Raw genomic sequence first — 11,670 nt, forward strand, 5'->3', positions numbered from 1 at the left:
AATTCTTCTCCACAACAATGCTTGGCCGCACATCGCACAACTGACCCTGCAGAAGTTGAATGAATTGGGCTACGAAACTCTGCCTCATCTGCCATACTCACCAGACTTCTCACCTACTGACTACCACTTTTTCAAGCATCTCGACAATTTTCTGCATGAGAAATGCTTCAAAAACCAAGACGATGCCAAACACACCTTCAACAACTTCATTGCCACCAGAACACAGGATTTTTATGCTACTGGCATGAATAAACTTGTTTCGCATTGGCAAAAGTGTGTTGATTCTGATGGTGTTTATTTCGATTAATAAAGTTTTGTTTGAGCTGAGATATGTGCATCTGAATTTAAAGGTTAAAAACTGCAAGAACTTTCTTGACAACCTAATACTATACTGTTCAACAGTATAAACTTGTCTTTCCAGCTACCAAGCTGCACACCCACTAACTTGTTCTGATTTATCTTTGCTCCTGCTATTGGTTCATATACCTTTAGAATTGAATTGATTACTTGCAATTCTATGGTGTCCACAACCATTATGGTGATGTCATCTGCATACACTGACACAGCTCTCCAGCATCCCAGAATGAAAGGGATGCTCTTTAAGAGTTCTAGTTTCTGCAGCAATGGCTTGTGGGCTAGTGTGTATAGAAGAGATAAGAGAGAACAATCCTGATGGACTGAGTACATGATATAAAATGGTCCTGATAGGTGGTCATTCACTTGACCACTAAGTAAGTGCCATTGTGCCTTGCTGCAATCTAGCCTCTAGAAACAGGTATGAAACTGGTTTCTTTTCAGACTGCTACCAAGTAGCAATGGCCACCTACCCAAAAGCCTTTGCCTGATCCAAATTGATCAGGGCCCCATCACTGCCAGATTTATCATCTGTTCCCTCTGTGATGTGTCACATGAAATGAACGTTGTCATAGATGAGACTATTGGAGATGACAACCCAGCCTTTGTGTTTTGCACTGAAGAAATGGTTGAGGGACATTCATACTACTATCACATTGGTCATGATGCCATTTCTAATTACTTCTCATTTAATAACTAGCTATCCTTCTGATCTACTTATGTCTTTCACTAGCTCTTTCCTAAATGCTATCAATTCAGATTTAATTGCCCTCTTCAGAGTATCATGCCTCCTATTGTTGGCTGTTGCCTCCATCAAATGCTAGTTGACTATCTCACTGATCCAGTCTCTGTAGTCTTCATGCACTGCGAAAGATGCATCCAACTTCCAGTAGCCAGTTTCCTATTTATAAATCTTAAGTCAACATCACAAATTAGTGGTCTGTGGAGCCAGTTAGTTTAAATTGTGGGTACCTTATACTTTCACTATCAGCTAGCCTAATGAATATTTGAAGTATGATCTGAATAACCCACTGTGTTTGTTCCAAGTTCACATTGGCATATTCAGGAAATCCACCCATACCTCTCAGACTGTTGGAAATGTGTAAGCAGGTTTTAGAGGTTTCTGCTCCATCTTCTTCTTCTATGGTTTGCCTGATACAATTTCATTGTGCATCTAAAATACAATTCCAATACTGCACTCGTTAGAAAGAGCAGGATATTCCCAGGGAAATCTTTAGATGTCCTACTCCAATGGGTGCATAGGTAGCTACTAGTGCTGAAGGCACTGCCTTTACTGTCATTTACATCCCATACCACTGACTTACCTCCTGAATCCAGAAAGATAGTCTCTACTTCTAAACCTAATTCTTTCTAGTAAAGTAGTGCCACTCCACAGTGTCATGTTTGAAATGTCTGACTACAGCAAAAGAAAAAAATTGGTGCATTAGTCTTTTTTATCCTTATATGTGAAGTGGGGGAACACCAGTAATAAAGTTTACCTTTCAATGACTATAATTTACCCAAACAATCCATTCAACTTAGCATGTAGTCTAATGAATTTTTGAGTTATTGAAGACAGTGGTGGAGTGGAGTTAGAGTGTGTGCTGCCTACAGAAATCCTTGGGTATATCACCACCCTGGGACCTTAAGCCCATATAGGCTTCTACATCAGACTCAAATGTGCCACCTCCATAAAAGCATTATCTAGGGTAGATGCCCCCTTTGGCCACCCACCCCTAGCTGGAGATGAGTGCCAGCCACATCTGATGAAATCCTGATGGCTAAAATCTCTACATCTTATAACCTGAGGTTTTTTGAGCAAGTAACCTTCCTCTAAGCTGATCTTGCCCTGGACCATTCCATTTATAATTATGGTTTCTTATGGATGCACAAGGTCAGAGACTTTTGGGCTTGGCTTTAATTAATTTAATCAATTACAGTACTTCATTGGTGCTTATTTTGTTGATTCCAGAAAGATAACAGGCAAAATGAACTACAACAGAATTTGAACTGAAAATGTAAATAGGTGTGACTAAATACATAACTGGTATGGTAATAACTATAATTATTATTCTATAATAATAGCTATAATTATAATTCATATTATGAGGACACAATTATTTAAAAAAGAATTTACAGCTTATGTTTATGTTACAGAAACAGTAATTTCTGGGTGTGATATTTAACTTTCTCTATCAAAATGTTTAATAATTCATCATGAGCCAAAAGATTTTTATCTCATTGAATATATATATATCCACCCTTATCTATATTGTTCAAAATTTGGCATTCATTATACATACATACATACATACATACATACATACATACATACATACAATCATTCATACATACATACACAGACACAGATACACACGTGCGCGCACACACACACATACAAATACATACATGTGCATGTATGTGTGTGTGCATATGTGTGTGTATTAAAATGATTTAAGTATTCTATTAAATTTGAACACAAAATCCTTTATAAATTATACATAGCTGTCTATGAACTTCTTCACTTTGCTACTGTTTGTTAATAAATTTTTGTTATGAGAAAGCAACATTATTCAGAGAATAGTTTTCCAAACTATTTACCTCATCATTAGTGTATATTCATATTCATTCAGTTTCAATTAAGAGTCTTATTTCTTATTTCTGAATATGTATATTCCTCTGAAGTTGGATTCAAACCTTTACTTCTATAAAAAAAAAAGAAAACAATAGCGAGGTTGTATCATAATGTTTCTATTTACTGAGACACCAGCACAGATATATCAATCATATAATGAGCTCATTGTATATATTGCTGAGATGTACTACTACTTGTCAGGAAAGGGTAAAAGAGGGCAGAAAAGCAGCAATAAATTAAATAAAGAACGACAGCAATAAAAGCTAAAAGTACATGTATAGTACACTGAATAAAACACAAAATGACAGGAAAGCAATCAGCAAAAGTGCCATAAAAAGGAAAAGATGCATAACTTTGTCATGGAGGCGCAGGAGTGGCTGTGTGGTAAGTAGCTTGCTTACCAACCACATGGTTCCAGGTTCAGTCCCACTGCATGGTACCTTGGGCAAGTGTCTTCTACTATAGCCTCGGGCCGACCAAAGCCTTGTGAGTGGATTTGGTAGACGGAAACTGAAAGAAGCCCGTCGTATATATATATATATATATATATATATATATGTCAGCTCCAGTGTAATTTTTTTTTTTTTTTTTAATTTCTGGTGCTTATGAGGTGATATACTCTTTTACTCTTTGACTTGTTTCAGTAATTTGACTGTGGCCATGCTGGAGCACCGCCTTTTAGTTGAAGAAATTGAACCCAGGACTTATTCTTTGTAAGCCTAGTATTTATTCTATCGGTCTCTTAGGCCAAACCACTAAGTTAGGGGGATGTAAACACACCAGCATCGGTTGTCAAGCGATGTTGGGGGTACAAACACAGGCATGCAAACATACACACACACACATACATACATGCATACATACATACATATATATATATGCGAAGGGCTTCTTTCAGTTTCCATCTACCAAATCCACTCACAAGGCTTTGGTCGACCCGAGGCTATAGTAGAAAACATTTAAACATTTGCCCAAGGTGCCATCTATATCTATCTATCTATCTATCTATCTATCTATCTATCTATCTATCTATCTATCTATCTATCTATCTATCTATTTATCTATCTATCTATCTATCTATCTATCTATCTATCTATCTATCTATCTATCTATCTATATATATATATATATTGTGTGTGTCTATATATATATATATATATAGGGAAAGTTTACGAAAAAAATAAAAGACGAAGACAGGTGGTGTACAAAACAAACAGATGTATTAGTATAACGCTCAGGAATAGAAAAAGTCTTTTATGTTTCAAGCCTATGCTCTTCTACAGAAAGGCACACAGAAAAAACAAGGAGAGAGAAAAAGTGTGTAGTGGCTAACGATCTATCATGGCGACTAGTGCCAGACAGAGGGATCATATATATATTCTTTTATTCTTTTACTTATTTCACTCATTTCACTGCAGCCATGCTGGGACACCAACTTTAGTCGAGCAAATCAACCTCAGGACTATTCTTTGTAAGCCTAGTACTTATTTTATTGGTCTCTTTTGCCAAACTGCTAAGTTACGGGGGACATAAACATGCAAACATTGGTTGTCAAATGATGTTGGGGGGACAAACACAGACTCACAAACACCAACATAGAAGATGGACATTAACTGATGATGCTATATTATACATAGGCATGGCTGTGTGGTAAGAAGTTGGCTTCCCATTCACGTAGTTCAGGTTCAATCTCACTACATGGTACCTTGGTTAACTGTCATCAGCCTTGGGCTGATTTGGTTGATGGAAATTGAAACAAGCCTGTCATGTGTGTGTACAAGGGGAATATATACTAAGAACACTAATGGGGAAAAAACAGAATTAAAATCTCTCCAAGCATAGTTTGGTAAGCTAGTCAAGCAATGCTGATTCCATTCTACAGGCAATGAAAGTTACAGTATGTTCCTGTATACAGGAGTAGAGTATGAAATTTAAATTTGAAATTGGAAGTTAAAAAAAAAATCAACCAATCAAGAGACAGCTTATTAAATGTCTTAGACACATCTATGCTTCCCCACCCTATCTGTCAAAGGAGGCACAAGCACTTTCACACACACACACACATATATACATCCTCCTTTTTATCCTTTTCCTTTTACTAGTTTCAGTCATTTGACTGTGGTCATGCTGGAGCAGTATATACATTTGACAGAACTACCTACAAATTCATTCACAAGGCCCATATATTAGCTTTAAATGATGTCAAGAGGAACGTTGAGATAAAGGCCAAGATGAAAGAAAGATGGCAACAGTAATTCTGTAGAAAAGATCAAGATGTGTTATCAATACATCCTTCATCTGAGGCTCTTATGGCCAACTGTATACGTAAGATTCCATTAACAAGAGTAGAATGAATAAAAAATTATATTATAAAAGTAGCTTAATCTCCTGCTACACAATTTGAAAAGTGGGTTGTTTAGTGCTATTAGACAAGTGAAGTGGTTTCTAGTATCAACTTTCAGCTGTCTTATGATGTACCCGTGAACATTTCTCTGAGTACAATTGCTTGTACTACAGAGTTACCAATAATGTTGACAGTAAGGAAATAGAACATAAGAGATGCTGTTGAGGTGATGGAGAACAACTGGAAAAGACAAGAGGTGATTAGATATCTGATCAGATTTAACAAGGGCAGGTGAGAGATGACCACCTGATCAAAGAGGAAAAGCAAGCAACAAAAGTAGTGTGGGTAGGAAACCACCCTTGTCAGCATCTTCTCAAATACAAACATAAACATAGACACACACATATACACATGTATATATCATCGTTTAGCGTCCGCTTTCCATGCTAGCATGGGTTGGACGGTTCAACTGGGGTCTGGGAAGCCAGAAGGCTGCACCAGGCCCAGTCTGATCTGGCAATGTTTCTATGGCTGGATGCCCTTCCTAACACCAACCACTCCATGAGTGTATATATATATATATATATATATATATATACACACACACACATATATATACCAAAGTAAGCACATAAATGTGAAACAAGGTGGGAAAAAAATAGTACTCGAATACCGGGGGTAGGGTAATATGCTTTATTATTAAAGCCACGAAAACATCACAAAAATCACAAAAACTGCTACTCAGAGTTTCATGTTCCCATTCGTTTGACAGTTTTGATTGAGAATGGAACAATATTAAAGTTATATTGTGATTTTTGTGATATTCTTGCAGTTTTGATAATAAAGTACACACACACACACAGACACATGAACCATGACCCTACATGTTGTAAGAGATGCCTAAAAGGGCTGATTCTTTTTCTGTTTGATCTGGTTGTTCTTTGTGGTCAAGATATCTCATCTGACCTTGTTATTCTGATTAGATATCTATCACCTCCATTATTTTCTTATTTTCATATAACTCCAGTACTTTTTTTATGCCTGATACTTGATCTATTAGTCTCTTATTGCAGAACCATTAAGTTAAAGGGATGTCGAGCATTGAAAGATACATACATGTACATATGCGCATGCACACACACACACACACACACATCCATCTGCACATGCGAACACACATGCACACACTCATGCACATACACACACACATACATACACACCCATCGACACATGCACACACATGTCCACTGACACATACATGCACACACTCACACACACACACAGTTTCTCTCTATCAGATTCACTCATAAAGCATAAATTAGCCCAAGATTATGGCAGAAGCTCAAGATGCTAAACAATGAGACTGAATCCCAAACTATGTATTTGGAAAGCAAACTTCTTCACTGTATGACTATGTTTGTGCCTATTTATGTTAACTGAACAGAATGTAAACAGTTGATATATGCTGGGTTAAATAAGCACTTAATGAACTGATGGTGAGTGAGTAAGTGTGATCATGGTGGAGGCGAATCAAAATATACCCACAAGGGAGTGTTAGTGTTAGATTAAGAACGTAGGCTTGAAGATTGAGATTAAGGGAGATATTCTATATCTATAACATTTTATAGACACTTATTCAACATTATGCCAGCATGGCAAAAATTTTAAAAATTGGTATCAAAATAATAATGGTTAAATAGAATAATGGTGATGATGATGATGACGACGGGTGACAATGATGATGATGATGATAATTATAATGATGATGATGAAGACAGCTACAACATTGACAGTGATGGTGCTGCTGCTGCTGTTGTTGTTGCTGTTAAGCAACAAGATGGGTAAGGGTGATTAGGTGATGGTCTAGGGCTTAGGAGCAGGAGACCCCAGACCGTGGAAAAAAAAAAAAACTTTGGTCATCTTGTTGTAGTCGAGGGCTCTTCATTGACGGCTGACACCACTGGGAGGTGGCCCTCGAAGTCGCTGGAAATGGAGATCTCCAGGTCCAAATTCTTGAACGGCTGCTGCTGCTGCTGATGATGATGATGACTACAACAATGATAGTGATCATGATGACTTTGGTCTGCAGCATTTTTCTTTCAAGCAATGAATACAGTTTTGAAGCATTTCATTTCACTGTATATCAAGGCATCCTTTGCAAAATAAAGAATTTTTTAATGTAAAGTACAGAGGTAGAAGAAATCTTCAACAAACTGCTACAGACAAGTTCTTTTTTTTTTTCACATTGAAAAAATTGTCAGCTGATAATGATTACTGAGGTCTTGATCATCATCATCATCATCATCATTATTTAACGTCTGCTTTCCATGCTAGCATGGGTTGGACAATTTGACTGAGGACTGGTGAACCAGATGGCTGCACCAGGCTCCAATCTTGATCTGGCAGAGTTTCTACAGCTGGATGACCTTCCTAATTCCAACCACTCCAAGAGTGTAGTGGGTGCTTTTACGTGCCACTGGCATGAAGGCCAATCAGGTGGTACTGGCAACAGCCATGCCCAAATGGTGTTTTTTTTTTACATGCCACCTGCACACTGGCACAAGTGCCAGTAAGGTGATGCTGGTAACGATCACGCTTGAATGGTGCTTTTTATGTGCCACCCGCACGGACGCCAGTTAGCTGCTCTGGCAACGATCACACTCGAATGGTGCCCTTAGTGCTCCACTAGCATGGATGCAAGTCATTTAATTTGATTTCAATTTCACTTGCCTCAACAGGTCTTCGCAAGCAGAAACACTGTAATACTCTGGGTTTTCAAGAAGATATATATTCCAGTTGAAACTGTAGTTATTTAAACCTTTAGCATTCAGATTACTCTGTCAAATGTAAAAGGGTAAAGAACCCCTTCAGTTATGAATGACCATAAGATTACACCAAGAAATTCTCCTTCAAGGCACAGGTCCAGGCAGGGTTGTCTATAGAAGACCAACAGTCACCCACGCATACCAGCCTCTTCTCTCCACACCACCGATATTTTTCAAGGAAAAGGCAAAGGCTGATACAGCTTGGCACCAGTGATGTCATTTCTACAGCTGATGTAGAATGTTTGACAGCTGATGATGTAATATTTGACAAACTTCCAAAATTTCAGTCAATGGAGGTTCCATTCAGAAACCCATATTGTTTTTTATCCTACTCCATCTTGTTTGTTCTGTTTCTCTTCTCTTTGCACATGGCATGTTTGCATCTTCTCTTTGTTACTTCAAGCTTTCATCATTATTTTCATGCATGCATTGGAATCTTTTTAATATTTTCTCTTACTCTTGATAAATTTCTCCTTGTTTTGGCGCTTATGTATGACTCCATTTTATTTTCCTTACTTATTCATTTTCTCTCCTTATTTCAATATTGCTTGTATGTCTGAATCAATCAGTGCTAGTTCTTCTAGAGACAAAACCCATGCTGCTTGATATATTAAAATTCTTCTTCATCAGTTTCTTGCTTATTGTCTAGCAACTCCAAGAAAGTATACCAAAGTTAGTCTCACATGCATGTCTGATCTAGCAACATCTGGACTACTTCCCTAATATTTCTTTTTCCTTTAAGTCTAATTGATTTTGAAGGATATTGGCATTTATGCAGTATGTAATTTCATTTTCCTTTCTCTTTCTTTTCCCCATCTTCCTTTCTTCCTATGATATTGTATATATCAGGTCATCCCATAAGTTCTGTCCGATTTTACCTTTTCTAAAATTGAATGAAATTTAACAGTATTTTAGAATGTCTAGTGGAATTAAAAATTATTTTTATGCATTTGTATACATTTAAACTAATTAAATATTACTTTACAGAATAATAGAATTAAAATTTCTTTGATTAAAACCCTTTCTAACATGGAAGTATCCAAAGAGCATTTGAGGCACATAATGCTTTTATGAGTACAAAAAAGGAAACTCTGCAGCTGAAGTGACTCGAAACATACACTCAGTTTATGGGAAAGAATGCTTGAATGAAACAACTTGCGGAAGATGGTTTGCAAAATTCAGAAGTGAAGATTTCAGCCTTGAAGATGAAGATCAAACAGGACGTCCAGTTGATGATAAGCTCCTTGAGGCATTACTTGAAGAAAATCCTGCATTATCAGTTGAAGGATTGGCAATAAAGCTTAGTTCAAACCATACAACTGTTCATTGTCATCTTCAACAACTTGGAATGATTCTTAAACTTGAAAAATGGGTGCTTCATGAATTGTCTGAAAGCAACCACAAATCCCGAGTTGACATCTGCTCTTCTTTTCATTCTCGTGAATTCATTTCACCCTTTTTGGATGGACTTGTGACTGGTGACGAAAAATGGATGTTCTATCGAAATGTTAAACGTTGTAAACAGTGATTTGGTAAAAGGGAAAAAGCTCAACCACAACCGAGAAGGGAACTTATGGGGAAAAGGTTCTTTTCTCTATCTGGTGGGATTGCAAAGGAGTAATTAACTTTGAATTGCTACCACCTAATGCAACAATCAATGCTCAAGCAATTAGAGCATTTGAACCAAGCTTTGAAGAAAAAAAGACCCACTTTAGTGAATCGAAAAGGAGTGATGTTTCATCAGGACAATGCACGACCCCACACTGCAAAGAAGATCACAGAAGATCGAAGAGCTTGGTTGGGAAAAAATTCCTCATCCACCTTATTCTCCCGACCTTGCTCCTTCAGACTACCATTTGTTTCATAGTTTACAGAATCATTTGGGTGACATTACTTTTGCAAGCCAGGAGGAGGTCGAAACTGACATTTCAGAGTTCTTTGCTTTGAAAGCAAAAGAGTTTTACATGGATGGGATTAAAAAGCTTGTAAATAGATGGAAGGAAGTCATAGATAATCAGGGAAAGTACATTGATGATTAAATTTCAATTAAATATAACATTTGATCACTTGTTTTCTTTATGCAAAATTTGGACAGAACTTATGGGATGACCTGATATATTTGCTATGATAATTCAAAGCTAAGTTAGATAGAGACATTTATGTGTGTGTGTGTGTGTGTGTGTGTGTGTGTGTGTGTGTGTGTGGTGTGTGTGTGTGTGTGTATAATATATATATATATATAGTTAAAGTTAATCCAAACAAGAAAACACAGAAAAAAACACAACAACGCGAGGACGTGGAACAATTAAAGAATTATTTGACGCTCAGGAAAGAAGGGAAGGAGGGTTTAACGTTTCGAGCGGAGCTCTTCGTCGGAAACAAAGGAGAAGGAAAGATCCCGAGAAGGGAAGACAGAGGAAAAAAATTTTTTTGCTGGTGGTGCTCAAGAGATCACATGTTATATATTTATATATAATCAAAATAAGAAGTCAAAGAAAGAGTTTAGCGCATCTTTTATGATCAGTTACAACTGTTGTGGTACCTTGTCAAGTGTTGTATGTTGCTTATACCAGAAGGAAACAATAAGTATAAAATAAGAATATATATACATATTTGTGTGTGTATTTATCATAACAAAAACTGTATTCCACTAAATTTGTTTGTGTTTGAGTTGGAGGAGAAACATGAGGCAAAAAATGAAGAATTAAAAGTGAAATTTTAAATGGTTAAACAAGTCAAATTCAGCAAACTAAAGTAAACTGATGATATATAACTGAGATAAGGGTCTGCATAAGGCAATGGGAAACAACCCTTAAATCGCTACCTGAAGATAAGATCTTCAGTAGTGTCCAGATAACCAAATAGGTTTATGGGATTAACCACCATTATATTAGCTCTACTTCTGTCTCTTTTAACTTTGAAATCTCCACCAATTTGAAATATTCATTTGTTTCTTTGGCATACCAACCAAAGAAACAGGTGAAAGTTTATATTGCAATCACATCATGGTGTTAGATATCTACCAAAAAATAGAATTTATATTTTCTGCAAATTATACTGCTTCAATAAACATGACATATCTTAGCAAAAAATAGCTTCAAACATGACAATCTTCAACAAAGGATAATGAAATTTTGAATGGATATGTCTTATTTCTGTAGTAAAAAAGTTAACCTTTCTCTATATCTCCCTCTGTCTCTCTCCCCTCTCACTCTCATTCAATTAGTTATGCCAATTTGTACCTCTTTCAACATTCCTCCAGGAACTACAACTATATGGAAACAAAATTCAAAGCAATAGAAGTAACTTGAGAACTATATTCCCAAAGAGTTATCTTTGTCTTTAGCTAAATTGAATCACAGATGTTTGTGAGATTAAATTTGGAGTCCTGGAGTTTTTGTTTAAAACAGTCCCTTTAAAAATGCTTTAGCATGTACTTCCCTCTATTTTTTGGAGGGTCCCTTAATGTTTATTTAAAAAACCCTCAGTTTATATCCCATAGTTAATTTACT

Source organism: Octopus sinensis, linkage group LG5 (genome assembly GCF_006345805.1).
Source record: "Octopus sinensis linkage group LG5, ASM634580v1, whole genome shotgun sequence".
Classification (NCBI taxonomy): domain Eukaryota; kingdom Metazoa; phylum Mollusca; class Cephalopoda; order Octopoda; family Octopodidae; genus Octopus; species Octopus sinensis.